This window comes from Canis aureus, chromosome 28 (assembly GCF_053574225.1).
Source record: "Canis aureus isolate CA01 chromosome 28, VMU_Caureus_v.1.0, whole genome shotgun sequence".
NCBI classification, from domain to species: Eukaryota; Metazoa; Chordata; class Mammalia; order Carnivora; family Canidae; genus Canis; species Canis aureus.
This window is the reverse complement of record NC_135638.1, coordinates 12532601-12553570: the sequence shown is the minus strand read 5'-3', so window position 1 is coordinate 12553570 and position 20970 is coordinate 12532601. Positions and strand designations below refer to the sequence as shown.

At 34.3% G+C, this 20970-nt stretch overlaps 1 protein-coding gene and 1 pseudogene across 17 annotated transcripts in view; one reads left to right on the top strand and one right to left on the bottom strand.

The window, feature by feature from the left end:
* The window catches only part of LOC144300414 (zinc finger protein 385C-like), a 453807-nt gene that overhangs the window by 89985 nt on the left and 342852 nt on the right, over window positions 1–20970 (top strand). The window contains exon 6 of one of the 17 annotated variants that reach the window (XR_013367040.1): window positions 2142–6988. The exons of 14 other annotated variants lie outside the window; for them this stretch is intronic. The gene's annotated coding sequence lies outside the window, so the exon portion shown is untranslated. Of the gene's footprint in view, window positions 1–832; window positions 1171–1332; window positions 1447–2141; window positions 6989–20970 lie in introns of those variants that run through there. 2 more of the 17 variants (XR_013367037.1, XR_013367035.1) reach the window with 2 other exon arrangements.
* On the bottom strand, window positions 1258–1389 carry LOC144300684 (U4 spliceosomal RNA; annotated as a pseudogene).

Genomic DNA, 20970 nt, shown 5'->3' with positions numbered 1-20970 from the left:
CTCTCTTGCAGAGATGATTCTGGCTCTTGAAGACTAAATAAAACCTCTCTAAATGAAGAAAGGGATTGTAGAAAAATCCAGGAATGGAGAGGAATGAGCAGTTGACAAGGATATGATGTTATAATCTTGAAGTATTATCAGTTTTTTTGCCATGGAATTTAAGGTATAAGGAGGAGAGTGGAATAAGGAACACTAAGGAGATAAGCAGGAACTTTATCATGAAGAGATTTGTATGTCCCTCAAAGGAGATTTGACTTTACCTTGTAAGTGATGGATATAAATTAAAAGTGTTTTTTTTAAAAAAGGGGAGTGAGGGGTGCCTGGCTGGCTCAGCTGGAAAAGCTTGTGACTCTTGATTTTGGGTTTGTGAGCTTGAGCCCCATGTTGGGTGTAGAGATTACTAAAAACCAAACAAACAAACCAAAAAATAAGAGATGCACCTCAGTCAGTTAAGCAGCTGAATCTTGATTTTGGCTCAGGTCAAGATCTCACGGTCATGAGATTGAGCCTTGCATTGCAGCAGGGTCTGTGTTGGGTGTGGAGCCTGCCTCTCTCTCCTGCCTCCCCCCTCATTCCATGCACATAGTCTCTCTCATTCTCTCTCTGAAAAAAATAAAAAATAAAATAAAACAGAGTGAACTGATTAGATTGGGTTTTGTGTAAGTCTCTCTGGGTGCAGTAGATTGAGAGAAATAAGATGGAAGGCAGAAAACAGTTTATGAGGCTATTGAAAATATCACTGGATAATATAGATTAAATTGTTTGATTGTAATAAGGATTAATTTACAGGTCTGTTTTTGAAACAATATCACTTTATGTTTTAAAATTTAAGTGAGAAGAAAAAGATACTACTACAGGTGAACCAGTTCTCATGGGAACAGTGTAAATGGAAGAAAAAGTTGACATTTTTCCTGATATTTCCCAGAAAAAAGTTGACTGCATGTATAACCATTACAATGACTTCTGTGTGTTTTTGTAAGAAGTCTGTAAATATCCTATGTGATAATTATATACATAGAGGCATATGACATCATTTCTTCCCTTTTCTACCTTGTAATAATAGGAGTAGTAACAGTGGTGGCAGCAGTAGTGTTCTTATAACTTATTTGGTAAGGAGAATTGTATTATATTTGAATTAAAATAATAGAATAAAAAAAGCGTTTAGGTTCATGTCTCTTCAAGAATTATTTTTCTACTGTTTACATTTTTATGTATTGATTAATATTAGTATAATATAATATTAGCATAATGTAATAATTACTGTTTTAATTTTAAAATATAAATGAACTGTTGTTCAATAGGAAATTTTGATGTTCTTTCTCTTTCAATTAGCAATAATCGCGCCTTGGATAAACCTCATTGGCTACGATACTGCCACTGCGCAAGGCTTGATGTTCTTTCTCTTATGTGTAATCTGTGATACTTAATAAAATCACTATGCATTTATGCATTAGGGATCTAGAATGGGATAGGTAAGAAGTCCAGGTACTTCTGTAGAGATAAGTTCACAATACTGTGCGTATGATCCACACAACATCCTGCTGGGATAGAAAGAGCAGTGCTCTCCTTTTTTAACACTTGAGGAAACAAACTCCAGCTGGTTAGATGACTTGCCCAAGGAGCAGTCCTGAAATTTATACCCAGGCTTTTAAACTTCACATCTAATGTTTATTTTCTGTTGTAGCAGATTGCTAAGAACAGTAGAAAAAACGAAAGAATGATAAAATGGTATTTTGGATATTTGAGAATTTACTTGGATCCAAGGAAATTGGTGAACGTGTCCTGACTCAGAGTGAAGCAGGCAGAAACATCTGTAAAAAAAAAAAAAAAGTAAAACCTAGGTATGATACATGCTTAATTTATTAGGCACATCATTTAATCTTCCAATTCTCCCTTCAAACAATTTATCTAGTGAGTTGTAACAATTACCTCACAAAGAAGTCAAGATAATTAAATTATAACTATGTACAAAAGGCCAGGGATAGTGCTTGGTAATATAAGTTTTCAATACATATTAGGCTTTTCTATTAATCAACTTTGTGGATCTTTTGACGGAGTTCTTGAAAGAATAGTTCCTTGAGAAATGCTTTGCTTTTGACAACTGCTTTTTTTATTTTTATTTTTTATTTTTTTATATGAAGGGCCAGTAGGGGGAAGCAGAGCACCAGTCCCAAATCCAAATTTCTGGTAGTCTCCTGGTTTTGCAGTACAGGTGAGACAAACCCTTGACTTTCCCAGAGATCTAGACTGGTTGGGAAAGGACAGGAGAGCTATATCTGTACTAAATGTGCTTACACAAACTTACAATCTAATGTATGCCAAAGCAGACGTCCAAACCAAAGACTGAAAGCCAACTCAAAAAGCAGGAATGAGATTGAAGTTGTGATCAGCTTCTCAGTTCTTGGAAAGACAATTCTTTTGGTATTGGAAAAGCTTATACCTGTTTCTAAATAGGGCTCTACTTTGTTCTATTGAGGACATGGCTATTACATTGTTCAGTATGTCAGAGTTCCTCAAACCAGTCCTACCTTGTACAGGTCTTTTGGTTTGATGTGGTCATTGCACTTAGTAAATTGTCGGTAAAACTAGGCGAGAAGTGGGGAAACCCTGAGGAGAAGTATAGACTCCCAGGTCAATTTTTTTTTAGATTTAAAAAGCACCAGATTTAATACAGACTAGATGATTAACATATGCCACTTATACACTACAAAGAGATAACTACTATAAATGTAATTACCGTCCATCAACATAAAATTGAGACCCTTCACCCATTTTACCCACACCTCAACTCTTTCCCCTCTGGTAACTACCAATTTGTTCTCTTTATGAGTTTTGTTTTGTTTAGATACCACAAATAAGTGAAATAGTGTTTGTCATTCTGTCTGACTTATTTCATACTGTAATTCCCTCAAAATCCATCTATCTTGTCACAAATTGCAAGCTCTTTCTCTTTTTTATGGTTGAGTAGTATTCCATTGTGCATTATGTGTGTGTGTGCATGTGTGCGTGTATCACGTTTCTTTATCCATTCATCCATAAGTAGACACTTCAGTTGTTTCCACATCTTGATTATTGTAAATAATGCTGCAATGTATATAGGCATGCATGTATCTCTTCAAACTACTATTTTTGTATACTTTGGATAAATAATCAGAGGTGAAATAGCTGGATCATGTGGTAGTTTTATCTTTAATTTTTTGAGGAAACTCCATATTGTTTTCCATAGTCTGCACCATTTACATTCCCACTAACATTGTATTAAGGGCTCCCTTTCCTTTCTTTACATCCTCTCCAACACTTACTGTTTCTTATTCTTTTGATATAAGCCATTCTAACAGATGTGAAGTGACATCTCATTGTGGCTTAGATTTTCATTTCCTTGATGATTAGTGATGTTGAACATCTTTTCATGTGCCTTTTGGCCATCTGTTTGTCTTCTTTGGAAAAATGTCTATTCAGATCTGCCAGTGTTTTAATTGGAATGATTTTCTTTTGACTTGTGGGAGTTTTTTATATATTTATTTGACCCCTTCTCAGATACACAGTTTGCAAATATTTTCTCCCATTTGGTAGGTTGTCTTTTCTTTTAGTTGGTTTCCTTTGCTGTGCAGATGCTTTTTACTTTTTACCCTCCCCCCCTTTTTAAATATTTGCTTTTGTTTCTCTTGCTTGGGGAGACAGATCCAAAAAACATCACTGAGACTGGAGTCAAGGAGCTTACTACCTATTCTCTTGTAGGAATTTTATGGTTTCAGGTTTTACATTCAAGTCTTTAATCCATTTTGAATTGTTTTTTTGTGTATGATAGAAGATAGTGGTCTAATTTCATTCCTTTGCATGTGATTGCCCAGTTCTCCCAGCACAATTTATTGAAGAGATTCTCTTTTTCCCATTAGCTACTGTTGCCTCATTTGTTGTAGATTAATTGACCACTTAACTATTAAGTATTTATTATTTCTGGGTTCTGTGTTCTGTTTTATTGATCTGTGTGTCTCCTTTTTGCCAATACCATAGTGTTTTGGTTGCTGTAGCTTTAGTACAGTTTATAAGTAGAGAGTGTGATACGTCCAACTTTGTTCTTTCTCAAGACTGTTTTGGCTATGCAGGTTCCTTTAGGGTTTCATACAAACAAAATCATTTGTTCTAGCTCTGTGAAAAATACCTTTGGGTTTTGATAGGGATTGCATTGAATCTGTAGATTGCTTTGGATAGTATGGACATTTTAACAACATTAATTCTTCCAGTCTATGAGTATTGAACTCTTCCTAATCCATAAGACACTAGAGATTTTACTGCTTGTACAGGAGATTCTAATGTAACAATTTTAATTTACTCTGCTTCTTCCATCAGTTTCCTTTATTGACATGATGGAGGCCTTTTTTTTTTTTTAAAAGAAATTTTATTCATATATATTAGAGACAGGGAGAGGGAACACAGGGAAGGGGAGAGGCAGAGGGAGAATTAGGCTCCCTGTTGAGCAGAGAGCCTGATGTGGGGCTCAATCCCAGGACCCTGAGATCATGAGTTGAACCAAAGGCAGATGCTTAATTGACTGAGTCACTCAGGCATCCTGATGGAGGCCTCGGTAGTAATATATGCAATGGGTCTGAGTAGAAAAGGGCTAAGATTGTCAACTTAAAATATGACAAAGAGGGGCAACCTGGGTGGCTCAGTGGTTTAGCACTGCCTCCAGCCCAGAGCCTGATCCTGGAGACCCAGGATCAAGTCCCACATTGGGCTCCCTGCATGAAGCCTGCTTCTCCCTCTGCCTGTGTCTCTGCATCTCTTTCTCTCTCTCTCTCTCTCTGTCTCTCATGAATAAATAGATAAAATCTTTAAAATATATATATATGACAAATATGTAAAAACATATTTGGGGGACAATGGGTAGAACAGGGAACTCTAGTAGTTAGGTTGAGGGTGGAATAAGATGCTCTAAAATGACAGAGTTCAGTTTTTCCCACGTCATTGTATTTACAATTTAGATATAGATCCTCTTCCAAAAATCTGAGGGATCTTAATTTATTTGGTAATCTGCTTTATTAGATCAAATGGTAGGTAATTATCATTCTTCTTAATGTGGCTACATTTACCTACTTCCAAACTACATAAGCCAAAAGGGTGGATAAATCTCTTTCTCTAAGGGTTATAAACTATGTTGAGACAGGGCTGAGAATTGGAGGTATAAGGGTATCCTCAGAAAAACTTTCTATTTCCTTAAACTTTCTATAATAAGAAAACATATTTTTCATTTATGGAAAAATATTGTGAGTTACTGCTTTCTTAAATATTCTATCACATGGAAATCAGTGACTTGTTACTCAGTAGCATCTCTAGCACCCCTGCATTTGATCTTTCACCACCAGGAAAGATGCTTAAATCTCAGGTTTTAAAACAATGCACTCCCAGAGTAATGATGACTTGGTCCTTGCTCCCTCCCATCCCATCTCAAATAGCTTTGAGATCCTTCTGCTGTTAGATTGGAATTGTGTCCCACCAAAGTTCATATATTGAAATCCTAACTCCCGGTACCTCAGAATGTGCTAAATGGGATAAAGTTATTGCAGATATAATTAGTGAAGATGAGGTCTTCAGGACATGCCCTAATCCAGTGTGATAGTGTTCTTATGAAAAGGGAAAATTTGGACACATGGAGACAAGTATGCAAGGAGAATTCCTTTGGAGTTATGTTGCCACAGCCAAGGAACTACCACAAGCTGGGACAGAGGACAGAGACCTGGAACATCGTTCTAATGCCTTCAGAGGGATCTTGATCTTGCTCACACCTTGATCTCAGACTTCTGGTCTGGTCTTCAGAACAATGAGAAGATTTCTGCTCTTTAAGTCCTTAGTTGATGGTACTCCATGATGGCAACCCTAACAAACTAATATAAGACAAAAAGTACATGGCTCTATTGAGTGTTCTGTTGGTAGTTAAAGTGTCTTATTTCTCAGGAAAACATCCTCACCAGGACTATCCTCTCAAGAAATTGTTCCTTGTCACTGAAATGGCACCAGAAATAAAACCTTTCTATTGTATATAGTTTAATTTCCATTTTTTTCTTCTGACCACTGAGACCGTATTCAACATTATTAAGATTCCTCTTAAGGTTAAATTCATAAGCTTAATAAATACCTTTGTTTAAATAATTATAAAAATGTAAATATAGAAATGTATTCTATACAGTCAAAAGGAATGATGTGAAGCATGTATGAAATAACATGTCCTCACTCTGACAGATCTAATTGTGGCAAATTGCCTTATAAGCATCCACAGGCAGCCAACTCTGCTCAACCATTCCAGAAGGTGAGGCCCAATGATAGTATGAAATCTACCAAAAATCCTACAGTTGTATAATTATTTTTTACACTCTGTATTGACTCTTTTACAAACATCTCTTCCACGTTTCATTTGATAACATTACAGTTGTATATCACCAAAGTTATGAAACAAATGGATAATACAATTGAATGTCATTAACATAACCTTAATTGTAAACATGAAAAATGAAGATAAATGAGAAAATAAGAAGCTCAGAAATTCAGTAAAGACAGTTATTTGCAATATTAACAGTGCAAAGATATTCATAACAATGGCTATGTTAGCAGTACATAGATATACATATAGTGAAATACAATATTGAGTTACAAAATTTTAACTCTTAGATCATGAAAGATAACATCCTATCTGAAAAGTATGGACTTTGAATCCTTAGCAAAGTGAATATGAAAAATGGCTCAGTGTATCTCTCTTTGGTGGAAAAAGAATCACTCTGGATGTATGTACCTCCTCCCTCCCAATATCCTACCACTTCAGTGGCTGATAAGTAACCCAGCTAATTGAGATGGCAACCAACACATCTGAGATTATCAAAATGTTTCCTAATTGGGCATCTTTTCAGTATGGAAAGGTTAGAATTGAAAATAGAATGACAAATTAAATCTAGGGTATTCACAGTTTGATGTTAGATTTAAGAGTGCATATATAACTGGCATTTTTTTTTATAATTGGCATTTTAAATATAACATTTAAGAGAATTCAATGTATTAGAGTATCTGATATTTTATTAGATTAAAATTTACAAATTAAAATGCACAATTGATTTTAGATTTGTGATTTCAGTATAAAAAATGTTAAGGAGTTTGGCCAACATCCTAAACTATATTGAGGTAATCAAAATAATTTGAGTAACTATGTAAGTTTAATTTACTAGATTTTCAAAAGTTATTTTTAAGCACCTGGAAGAATTTTGCTTGTTAAAAGTCATATATTTGAAGACTATAAAAATAAAGTAGAATTATTAAATTTTAAGTGGACTTAAATGTGAATTATAATTGGGCTGTAATTAAAACTTCTCTGAGGGAAGTTTAGTTTGTTTATTTTGAATCAGTATTTTGAGTCAGTCAAAAAGTGAAGATTATTATCTTGTTTGTTAGATTAATAAATGGAATAACACTATTTGTACATTGATATTATGAGCAAAGTAATGTTTCCATAATTTTCTATAACATTTTGAATATTAATTTTTAAACCTAAGAAACCATAAATAGTACTAAGGGTAAAACAATCATGAACATCATGAAATTCATTCTGACATTATGCTATGGCATAAAATTTTATTATGGAATGAGTGTGTGAAACCTGGCTACCCTGGACTTTGGGTTCTTACCTTCCTAGCAATATCAAATAGTAAAAGATTCTGAGAGATGCTATTGTCAGACTGTCATTTTTTTCCTGTGAAAAAGTTTTGAATATCAAAGCATATCCAGTTCCAGCACCTCATTTTTAGCAGCTTTACAGATCTTGTTTTTTTCACTCTAAACGTGGGAACAACTGCTGTTTGAAAAGTTGTACTTTAGGGCCTATTGCCCTGTGGCAAGATCTTTATTCTTTATGCTCCCTAAAGTGTAGTTTTGAAGGAATATACAGCTTTCTGAAGTGACATTGTCAAATTCACAAGATTATCTTTTTTTGTAGAGGTAAGAAACATTATTTTACTTTTTGGTATATTGTGTATGAAATAGACATTTGACACTTCTACTAAGGGAACAACAGGAAGTCTACGGCATCAACATAAATTAAAATTTACAGAGCACAGAGTTTAGTCACATTTCTGTTACTTGTGATTCTTAGCTGCCAAAGATGCCACTTACAGAGTTTGGAAAATACTCTGCATTGAAATTCTGTGTTATGGGTCTGCTTCTTGAATTAACTAAATCTGTGACTAATAGTAAGTCACTTTATCCGCATTTTTGCTATACCTGGAAAATGCACTATTTAGTGCACTATTTAGACCAACAGTCAGCTTGGTGTTTCTCTGATTAACCCTTTGTAAATCTTGAAACTCAGGTTTATGCAACTATTTTAACCTGTTATAAATGGTTTCAAAATTTAGCAAGACATATATCATTTATATAATGATAGCTTTGTTTTTTCTCTGTTTTGTTTGTTTGTTTGCATTTAGTTTTCTTAGTCCTGCTAACTAATTGTGATACTTTCTCTTGATGAAGAGGAAAGCTAAGGTAAGGAGCTTTGGTTTGGGCTATGGAATGGAAAACTCTCTGGCCAAGGATTGGACATTTGAGTCTGGTCTGTTTTTTGATCAAATTGATTAGTTATGTTGGATACATTTTGAAAGAAAATGAAAATTCTAGTAATCACGATGCATTTATACAGGTTGCTGAGAGAAATTTCTTTATTTCTACTTCGTATTTGCTTGAGGATTTTGTTAGTGCTACATAATATTAGATTACAGAATTGCAGCAATGAAGGTTTTACAAAGTCATTATAACACAATATGCCAAGAAAATCATTTTTTTTAACTTTTATTTTTACTTTTGTGTATGTGTGCGTGTCAGCGAATTGTATGCTTCTTTGTCTTTGTGTCCAATCTTCCAGTACAATACCTGGTACAAGAATATCTGTAAATTCTAAATGAACCAATGAATGGATGAACCACCACTTTCTATTTAACTGTCATTATTATGTAACAGGTTGCTCCAAAATTTATTGGCTTAAACCAACAGTGGAGATCTGTTATCTTGGACAGCGTCTGTGGGTCATCAATTTGGGATTGGTTTAGCTGGGTGATTCTAGCTCAATCACTTATGAGGTTACCGTCAAGATTTCTGGATCTCTTCTTAGGACTGCTTGTGTGTGCTCATGTCATAGAAGCTGGCTTTCTGTAGAGCAAATGATCCAAAGAGATCAAGGCAAAAGCTGTAATATATTTTATCATTTAACCTTGGAAGTCACATACCATCATTTCCATCATATCTTATGGGTTAAATAAGCCAGACCTATTTATGATGAAGGGCACCAGAAAGGGACATGAATACCAGGAGACATGGGATTATGGAGGCCATCTTGGAGGCTGGCTAATGCTATTAGAGACATTTTATATTAGATGAATGTTTCACATTTATTAAGTCATATTCTCACTAGTTAAGATTTTTCATGTTAGAATGAGTCAACAATGGTACCAGGAAAATTAGCCAATTCATTATGGTTTTTAGGGGTCATAAGTATATTCTCAACAAACTCTGGAAATATGCAGCAAGCTGAAGAATGATGTTAACAAATGTGTATTTATTTAACTTTTCCTGTTTTCTGAAACTCTTGCTATAAAGTCTTATGCACATCCTGACATAGTCATACTTATCAATCTGAGATTTGCCTAGTTAAAGCCTGAGCTTTCATCGGAGGGAAACAACCTCAGTTAACATCAGTAAATCCCTTTAGCTTTAAGTGCAAGAAGTCAATCACAGAAAAATCACAAAGCATAAAGTAACACATAAAATAACACTGCCAGTCTGATCTCTTAGGAAAAACAAGCAGTGAAAGGGAAAGATGGTTTCTGAAAGCATGCTCAACCTTTCTTGGCAAAACAAAAGCCAAAAACAAATTACAGTGTGTGTTTACGCTAGAATGACTGTTACCTTAAGAAAATTCAAAGCAATTTTCCATAAAATAGGGTCATCACATCCCAGCGTAAGAACAGTCACTAAATTGAAGCCAACCTTACTCAAAATACAGTGGAATGGGGTGTGGGGAAGACCATACTCCGAAATTTAAGAATCTTACACAATTAAAAACTACATTTTCTATGATTTTGGCTTTTGTTTCTTTTGGAATTCTTTTCCTCTGGATTTTCTCTTTGACTTTTTTTGATCTTTAATGGAAGTACATATGTCCCTTTCTGTACAGGAAGAGTTAACTAGGTGGTAATAATAACATATTTTCCATAATTTATAGTAGTAAATTATTCAAAATGGAGAAAGTTATTGTTTTCCTTGCTTAGCCAGCTCTGATTTTTGGTTAAAGAAACCTTCCATCACAAGAAGGGAGAATAAGCTTCCAGCTCTTTTTTTCCTTATATGTGCCAGGCATCATGTGAAATAGTCTACTTTTATTACTCCATTTAATCTCCAAACCAATGAAGGATAATCTGAGATGCAAAGGGGATGAAGAAGCTGAAAATTAGAGGTATTACTTACGATTAGTAGCTAAGAAGGAGCAGAGCCAGAATTTTGTCTGTCTGTGAAGCTATCTCTTCTACTCTGTGTTATCTCCTAGGGGAAATACAAGGTTCAAGAAATCTACCATTCTAACCTCAACTAACGACTAAAGTAAGGCTGTCAGGTTATTTTACCAGGAACCGTAGAACTTGCAGAGTTAGAAAACTAGAAGATGGTGACCAACTCACACCATATTAACTTTAAAAATGAACAAAATATTGGTTTCTGAATAATTTTCTGCCTCAAAAAATAATAAAAATTTACCTTAAATAAATGCAATTATATTTTCAGTGACATAAAGGTATGATGGCAGATCCTAAATTAAATTGTTTTGCTATTCACTTTCCTTTCATCACACAATTTAGTTTGGCATAATTGCATTAACACTATTTGACCAGAATTACGTTTTGGCATTGCCTTAGATTTGTGTTTAATTCTGTACCAATTTCTGTTGACCTGATGACTAGGCATTACTCCTGTCTTTCATCAGCCAACCCCTTAAATGTAACTTGAACAGTTTCTTGAGCCCTGTAGGGAATTAACTAATACCCACCATACTACTGTGTTTCAACCACTGAAATGACAGCTGTATTAATTTCTTATGAGTAATGTGCAAATGGGGGAGAACATATTTTAAAAATATTATTAAAAACACTCTAGAATTCTTCTAGTCCAGTACCCTGTTTTCATGAAATAACTGTCCATAAACACAAATACCTATTACATCTGGGCCATGTGCTGGGATTTGACAATCGTCTCTCACTTTCTTGCTCCAATATTTGATAGTCCTGTCATGAAGTTCTCTATTTAGTAGCTTTGAGTTTCAAGGTACTCAAGTCCTCCTACGCCCTTTTCAATCTTTTGTTTGCTTTCTAGTGATCAATCCACATGTATTTTATCCTTCAGTCTCAGTGATTCATTGTTCAATTAACATTTCTTGCCTTCTATAAATTATTCCTCAATTAAGTTTAGCGTAGGGTAATTGGTTTAACCTGCGGCAGCCTCCTCCCATCTGCATTACTGCAGAGACTCACTATCCTAGAAGTTCTGCTATTCTTGATACCAAAACATTTCTCATGCACTTTTTCTTCCAATGGCATGCTATTGAGGTCAGAGGAAAAGTTACATACTCATTTAAGGACAATGTAGGGCTATTAGCTCAGCATTTTCAGTTCTTCTCAAACTCATTACTGTATGAATCTTGATGAATTTATGTGACACTCTGCATACAGAATACAGCCATCTTTATTACCACCATCATCATCATTACAGATCACTGCTGTATCTGTTGATGATTCTTCTTGTGTTTGATAACTACAGAGTATCAACCTGGTTGTTTTATGAAATGGTCAATCTAAGACTGAAAGTAAGAAGCAAAACCTAGTAGAAGTCTTGATGCCTCTGCAGGATATGCCTGTATGTATGTACAAACATAACCTAGATGAGGGAATACACAAATAGGAAAACATATCTTCCTGTTATTATGAATGGGAGTTCATCTTTTAAAAAGATTTTGTTTATTCATGAGAGACACAGAGAGTCAGAGACATAGGCAGAGGGAGAAGCAGGTTCCCTGTCGGGAGCCTGATGTGGGACTCGATCCTAGGACCCCGGGACCACAACCCAAGCCAAAGGCAGACACTCAACCACTGAGGCACCCAGGCACCACTAGAAGTTCATCCTCTTGCTAGAGAGTTTGGTGTAATGAGGTGGAGGAATCAGACAAAGGTAAAGAGACCTGATATTTAGGTAAAATTTGTTACTGTTTACTTTGGTGCTTCTCAGTTTTTAAGTGCATTATAAATCACGTGGGAGTCTTGTTAAACTACATTCTCTTTCAGTAATTCTTGGGTAGGGACTAAGATTCAGAATTTCCTACATTAGGTTCTTAGGTGATGTTGATGCTGGTTTGCATTTTGTGTAATAAGAACTTGTTTAACTTTGAAGAAGTCTGTCATTTCTGAGTTTTTTTTTTTCCATTCACAAAATAAAATGATTGAACTGATGAGCATGCAAGGTGCCTTGTCAGTCTTCCAATGTTTTGAATTGCATAAGCTCTCTATATCTCTGTTAAGATATATTAACTCTATCCTTTGGTGATTTTGTCATAAATTTACTTAAGAGAATTTGTTTTCCTGCTTCTTTCCTTGTTCCAGATGGGGTTTGAATCACAGTTAAAGGAATTTGAAATTAATAAAAGCTTTTCTTTTTAAAAAAATTTAAATTCAATTACCCAACATAGGGGATCCCTGGGTGGCGCAGTGGTTTGGCGCCTGCCTTTGGCCCAGGGCGCGATCCTGGAGACCCGGGATCGAATCCCACATCGGGCTCCCGGTGCATGGAGCCTGCTTCTCCCTCTGCCTGTGTCTCTGCCTCTCTCTCTCTGTGTGACTATCATAAATAAAAAAAAAAAAAAAAAAAAAAAATTACCCAACATATAGTTCACCATTAGTTTTAGATGTAGTGTTCAATAATTTATCAGTTGTGTATAACACCCAGTGCTCATCACATCATGTGCCCTCCTTCATGCCCGTCACCCAATTACTCCATCCCCCCACCTACCTCCCCTTTAGTAACCTTGATGAAGTCCCATTAGTTCATTTTTGCTTTTGTTTAGTTTGTTTCCTAGAGTTAAGTGCCTCACCAACATTTGTTTTCTGTCTTGTTAATTTTAGCCATTCTGACTGGTGTGAGGTGGTATTTCATTATAGTTTTGATTTGTATTTCCCTAATGCAAGTGATATTGAGCATTTTTTTTCATGTGTCTATTGGTCATTTGTATGTCTTCTTTAGAGAAATGTCTGTTCATGTCTTCTGCCCATTTCTTGACTGGATTATTTGGTTTTTGGGTGTTGAGTTTGTTATTTATATATCTTGGATCCTAGACATTCATCTGTCATTTGCAAATATATTCTTCCATACTGTAGGTTGCCTTTTAATTTTACTGATCGTTTCCTTTGCTGTGCAGAAGATTTTTACCTTGATGAAGTCCCAGTAGTTCATTTTTGCTTTTGTTTCCCTTGTCTCTGGAGATGTGTCTGACAAGAAGTTGCTGCAGCCGAGGCTGAAGAGGTTGCTGCCTGTGTTCTCCTCTAGGATTTTGATAGATTCATGTCTCACATTTAGGTCTTTCATCCAGTTTGATTATATCTTTGTAGGTGTAAGTAATGGTCTAGTTTCATTCTTCTGAATGGTCTGCCCAATTTTCCCAGCATCATTTATTGAAGAGACTATCCTTTTTCCATTGGATATTCTTTCCTGCTTTGTTGAGGATTAGTTGACCATAGAGTTGAGGGCCAATCCTGGGTTTTCTATTCTATTACATTGATTTGTGTGTCTGTTTTTGTGCCAGTACCATACTGTCTTGATGATCACAACTTTGTAATATAATTTGAAGTCAGACATTGTGATGCCACTAGCTTTGGTTTTCTTTTTCAACATTCCTCTGGCTCTTCAGGGTCTTTTCTGGTTCCATACATTTTAACAATATTCTTCCAATCTATGAGAATGGAATTTTTTTTTCATTTCTTTGTGTCTTCCTCAATTTCTTTCATAAGTGTTCTGTAGTTTTTAGAGTACATATCCTTTACTTCTTTGGCTAGGTTTATTCCTAGGTATCTTATGGTTTTGCTTTTCTTTTTATAATTAAGCTGTAAACTGTAACTTCACATTATGGAGACATACTAAGAAAATAGTTGAGTATCTATACAACAAATAGTTATATGTATATATCACCTTTATTCTTGGATATAGTACTTATCTGTGAATATATATATACTTACTAAAAATGTAAGGATATATACACCTGTGCACATATAATAGTAAATAAATGAGGGGGGTAGAACAATAGCATAGGAATTCCTGAACTTATTTCCTTTCATGGTTACACCAAATTTAAAGCTACATATGAATCATTTGCCTTTGAAAAAGACCTGAGAACTAGATCAACTCTTCTCCACAACAAAGAAAAGTTAAAAGACAAAAGAAGGAAAATTAACTAAAACTGTGATAATTAGTTTGGGATATATAGAATAAAAAGATATAAAAAGTGGTAGCAAAAACAAAATGTGAAGGGGGAGTAGAAATGTAGAGTTTTTGGAATGTGTTCAAATTTAACTTGTTATCAACTTAAAATAGAGTATCATATACATAAAGGGTGATATATGTGAACTTTATGGTAACCAGAAAGCAAAACCTAAATGAGAAAAGAATATAAACATAACAGTAAAGAAAGTCATGAGGCTATAGAAAGAGAGAGAAAAGAAAGAGAGGAACAATAAAAACAACCAGAAAACAGTTTACAAAATGGCAGTAAGTACATACTTGTAAATAATTACTTTAAATGTAAATGGGCTAAATTTATAAATATATATGCATAACATAGAAGCACCAATATATATAAAGCAAGTTTAACAGGCCTAAAGGGAGAAATTAGCAGAAATGCAGTAGTAGTAGAAGATTTTAACACCCCATTTATATCAATGAATAGATCATTCAGACAGGAAATTAGTAAAGAACATTGGGCTTAAATGACACATTAGATCAGATGGGCTTAATAGATAAATACACTACATTATATCAAAAAAGCATCAGAACATATGTTCTCAAGTACATGTGGAACATTCTCCAGGATAGATCACATGTTAGGACTCAAAAAATCTCAGTGAACTCAGGAAGAATGTAAGTCATATTATGCATCTTTTCTAGCCATAATGATATAAAATCAATTATAAGAAAAAAAACGAAAAATACTACAAATACATGAGAATTAAACAACATGTTACTGAACAACTACTGGTCATAGGATAAATCAAAGGTGGAATAAAATACCTTAGGAAAAATGAAAACAGAAATATGATAAAATCTATGGGGCACAGCAAAAGTGGCTCTACGAGGGAGATTGTAACAATTCAGGCCTACCTCAAGAAACGTGAGAAATCTCAATTTAACTTTACACCTAAAGGAAGTGAAAAAAGACAAGCAAAGCCCAAAGTTCGTAGAAGGAAGGATATATTAAAGATCAGAGCAGGAATTAAATGAAAGAGACTGAAAGGACAGTATAAAAGATCAAAGAAACTAAATACTGGTTCTTTGAAAAGATAAAACTGACAAACCTTTAGCTAGACTCACCAAGAAGCGGGGGGTAGGCGGGGGGCTCAAATAAAATCAGAAATGAAAAAAGAGAAGTTGTAATTGATATGAAGAAAATACAAAGGATCATAAAAGACTACTATGAACAGATATATGCCAAGAAATTGGACAACCGGGAGAAAATGGGAAAATTTCTTAGACATTTACAATCTTTCAAGACCAAAGCATGAAATGGAAAATCTGAATAGTCTTATTAGGAGCAAGGAGATTGAATTGGTAATTAAAAACCTCTCAACAAGCAAAAATCCAGGATCACATGGCTTCATTGGTGAATCTACCAAATATTCAAAGATTTAATATTGTTCTCAAACTCTTCCAAATAATTGAAGAGGAGGAAAAGACTCCAAACTCATTTTAAAAAAATAGATTTCTATTTATTTATTTGAGAGATTCTGAATTGAACTGAAGGCATATGCTTAACCATCTGAGCCACCCAGGCACCCAGATTCCAAACTCATTTTATGAGGCCGCATTACCCTGATACCAAAACAAGAGAAGGATAATACAAGTAAAGAAAATTATAGGCCAATACCTCTGACAAACATAAACACCAAAATCCTCAACAAAATACTAGCAAACTAAATTCAACAATACATTAAAGGGATCTTGCACCATGATCCAATGGAATTCATTCCAGGGATGCAAGGACAGTTCAACACCAGCAGATCAATCAGTGTGATATACCACTTAGCAAATGAAAGATAAAAATTAGACAATCATTTCGATAGATGAAAAAAAGCATATGACAGAATTCGACAGTATGGAAATTTCTCAGAAAAGTAAAAATAGAACATCTTATTTTACCCAAAGAAAGCAAAAACACTAATTTGAAAACATGTACGCCATCCCATGTTCATTGCAACACTATTTATGATACAAGATATAGAAACAATCTAAGTGTACATTGGTGGATGAATGGATAAAAAAGATGTGGTATATATATTTAGTGGAATACTACTCAACCATAAAATCAATGACATCTTGCCATTTGTGACAACATGGATAGACCTTGAGAGTATTATGTACAGTGAGATAAGAGAGGAGGACAAGTAACAGCATGATTTTACTTACATGTAGAATCTAAAAACAAAACAAAACTAGATCAATAGACATAGGAAACAACTTGGTGGTTGCCAGAGGCGCGAGGGATGTTGGTGGGGAGATGAAATGGGTGAAGAGAATCACGATGTACAGACTTCGGGTTATGAAACAAATAAGTCTTGGGGATGTAATACAAAGCATGGGAAATATAGTCAGGAACATTGTATCAACTATCTAAGATAACAGATGGTAACTAGACTTACTGTGACCATTTCACAACGTCAAAGCACTATGTTAGACACCTGAAATTACTATAATATTGTATGTCAATTCTAGCCCAAATTTTTGAAAGAATATAAGTAAATATAAATGTGTATGAACATTTGATTTTTGATACTTTTAGCGTTTTTTAATGGAAAGCTTCACAAATGTAAAAATGCAAATGAATATACATACCAATCACCAAACTTTAAAAATAATATTTTTACCAGGTTTTTAAAAAAGATTTTATTTATTTATTCATGAGAGACACAGAGAGAGGCAGAGACATAGGCAGAGGGAGAAGCAGGCTCCCTTCGGGAAGCCTCTACCCCAGGACCCTGGGATCACAACCTGAGCCAAAGGCAGATGCTCAACCACTATCAGTAGAAAGGGCAGGTGCCCCTTTCTATCAGTTTTTAAAATCTGTACTGTATTCTCCTGCCAACTCATTTTTTAGGAGGATTTGATTATTTTAAAGTAAATGCCAAATATAATTAATGAGTGGGTTGAAATACAACATTACTTTAATACATTTACTACAACATTAAAAATTTCAAAAAGACTGTTACTCTTTCAAGATTGTACTTTGTGTGTGTGTAATTCTGTAAACAAAATTGTATAAGTCCAGTGGTGTGCTGATAGATGTTTGCCAACTGACTCTCTGAAAACAACAAAGGAGAAACCACAGACCACTGGTTTACTGCATTTACAATTTCTCTGGTGTAAATACTTCCACTATGACTAATTTGAAGGCGGTAATTTGACATTAGTAAGAACATGGATTTGAAAAGAGGTGCTTATAATAGTTCTCTTGAGCCAGAATAAACTGACTTCAGCACACTGTATAAATCTGCTTATTTAATAACATGATTTGGGCACATAAGTATATATTTCCCTCGGTAATTCAAACTAATATTTGAGTCTTGGGTCATTTTAAGTGTGGAATGAGTAACTTATTTCTGTAAATATTTTAATTTATGTCAATAAGTTATCAAAGATTTGTCAGTTGTCTGTATGAGAGGTATGGAATATGCTATGAGTAATGATTTCTTAATTTGATTTAACAATATCATACATCTGTGTCATGGCACCTTGTACCAGTGGATGTTCAAAAATTTGTTCAGTGCACAAATCAAATGTTACAATATGTAAATGAAGTTATAATTATGCAAAAATACATATTCTCTTTCACATATCATTGAGGCCAGAGAATTGGGTGTTTTATTTAAAATAATAATTTTAAGCTATATAGGTGATTTATATTCAAGATTTAAAAGGCCTCTGGCCACTCTGTTCTCAGGCATGTGAGTCATCTAAAATCAAGAGATGGAAATCTGGGGGATGCAATGTTAAATAATGTGTGAGTGATGTAATTTTATTGTGTATCTCATTAGTAAAATGCTGTAGGAGATGGTAATGTTAAAAAAATAAATCTTTCTTTTCTTAGACATCATTTTTCAGCATCATCACATTTAAAGAGTCAATTTTCAGACAACCTGATGGGAAATCATATGAAGTTATAATGCAGTACAGACAGTTGCTATTCTGTGGATCAAAAGGAAAATCATGAATCTCATTTCTAATTCAAGCTGCAGTCTCTTTCTGTCTCTTTATTTCCTCTCTTTTTAATCTTCTGCAACAAACAATTTCAAATCTCTTCCACCTAATAAAATGTAAATTACCTCTTGGGTTCACAGTTATTAGAGCAGTTTTATTAGCTCTTGCACTGTGCAGCATTCTGGTAAGGAACTGGGTTATATAAATAATCATCTTTTTCCTTATCTCCTGGCTTCCATCTATAATTGATGGTTTACATCACCTTATCATACAGACAACCATTTCTTCATAAACAAATATGTGATCTGGTGCAGATGTGCCTGAGTGTCCTAAAAAGCCAATATATCAATTTTGCTGCATTTTAAAGCCTACAATTTCATGCCTAACACTTGGCATTGTAACCATGGTATCTGTAGTTAGATGTCGGATCCAGAAACATCAAATAGAAGGATTATTTCTTGAGTCTGTTATACAGTCAGAACTGTAAAAGGGACAAATTGTGAGAGCATAGAAGAAGACTATGTGTAATATTTTTTTTGTATTTTAAAAAATACTCTCCTTAGGGAATTTGTTATTTGAAATGTTTACAAGAAAAAAGTTACAATCAAGTTAGTGTATTCTATATATGGCCCTTAGGTTTTACAGTTCCTCTTCAAATAAAAATATATTAGCTGGATTTTCCCATGTCTCTTATATTAAGAGTTAGTGTGAAGAATAACTGAGCTGTGTCTTTCCAGTTTATAAATTTTGATACACATGTAAACATATAAATCTAAAATTTTTGAAATAATATTACCTTTTTCTAGATGCTAAAGAATTTTTGAAAAACATCTAAGCATTTTGATTAGATTCTTTGGTAGACATCTGTTTTAGTTTTTTCCCGCTCAGCATATATTTTCCCTTTCTTATAACTTTCCAGCCTACCTTTAGGAATGTTTTCCACTCACTGTACAGTTTTGATGGAAAATTAATCAAGGTGCTCTGCCTATAATCAACAGAACTAGAAGAATTCTTGCATACTCCTTTAGCCAAAGATCTCATATTAGGTGTCCTACCCTCTTTCCTCACAATTAAGCTTGTGGGGTGGGCAGTACTATGTTCTAATCTTGAGCAGTAAGATTTTCTCTCTCAGGAATTATGAATATTACTTTATATAAGAGATTCAAATGAGACTGATTTGTTGTTACTGTTTATTCACTTGTTTCTTTTCCTAGGTGAGGCTTGAGTTTTAATTTTTAAAATAACCAAAAGTTCCATCAATGGATTTAACTAAACCAGATGCAGTTTACTCAAGAGGAATTTAACTACTTTTTTTTAAGTGGGAGAAGCAGCAGCCTTGTGATTTAAAATAAATCCATCAAGTTATTTTTCTCTCTATTTTATATGATGGGTGGATATTATAATAGAAATAGAAAAGATGTTATTTTTCTGTCCTGGATCACAGGTGTCTGATACTGCCATCTAGAGACAATATCTGTCTGGAGACCATTATGAAATAAGATCCAGGAGCAATTTTAGGATGCCGTGGAACTGTATGGGTCAGAGACTTGGACTGTGATAGCTGTATGGAACCAGGCTCACTGCCAATAGCTGGTTAAATGATATACTCATGGGCTTCATTCTCTGAAACCCTATATGAACCATATGATTCTGGAAAAAAAGAACACATTTTTTTAAGAGTGATCATATTATTCATTGGAGAGAAAAACCTTTTGCGTTTCTTTGGTTTGGTTTTGTGAAAAGTGGCTAAAAGTTCTGCATTCTAAACTCTTTTTCATTCAGATCAAGGACAAGAAATATTCTTGTTTCACCTTGGATAAGTCACTTAACCTGGACCTTAATTTCTTTACCTGTAATAAAATCTAGGCTCATTACCCATATAACAATGTGGTTAGTTACCCCATGAGTTAAAGCGCTTTGCATTTTCTAGTTAAAATGAAATATGTAGTATAATTAAACAATAATACAATGATGATTAATCATTTTTCACAATTTAATTATGCAATGTGTATGATTAATCATTGTAATTTAAAAGGTGTAATAAGCAAGCAGTATAATTATGTATAATGGAACATGAGGTATAGGTTAAAAGGTATATATTAAAATTACTCATAAGTATCCTGGAAAAATTATTAAATGATATCACTGAATATGTCTTTAATGTAATTAGTCTCAGGATTTTATATGTAAAAGACAGGCATTTCTTTTCCTTTGCACCAGGCAAGGAAGCTTTCCCTTGTTTTCTCTATCTTCTTTTTCCAGCTGAGTGTATATTTTTAAGTGCTCTGCATTTTTTATTCAAGTCTTCTAAAAAGGGAACAGAAAGAGATCTGAGATTTTTGGAAGGACAGACAGGGTCACCTCTCCTGGTAGAATCTTTAATGCTGGTCTTCATTTGAACGAACTATTTAAATATAGTCAGCTTCCATCATACCAACACCT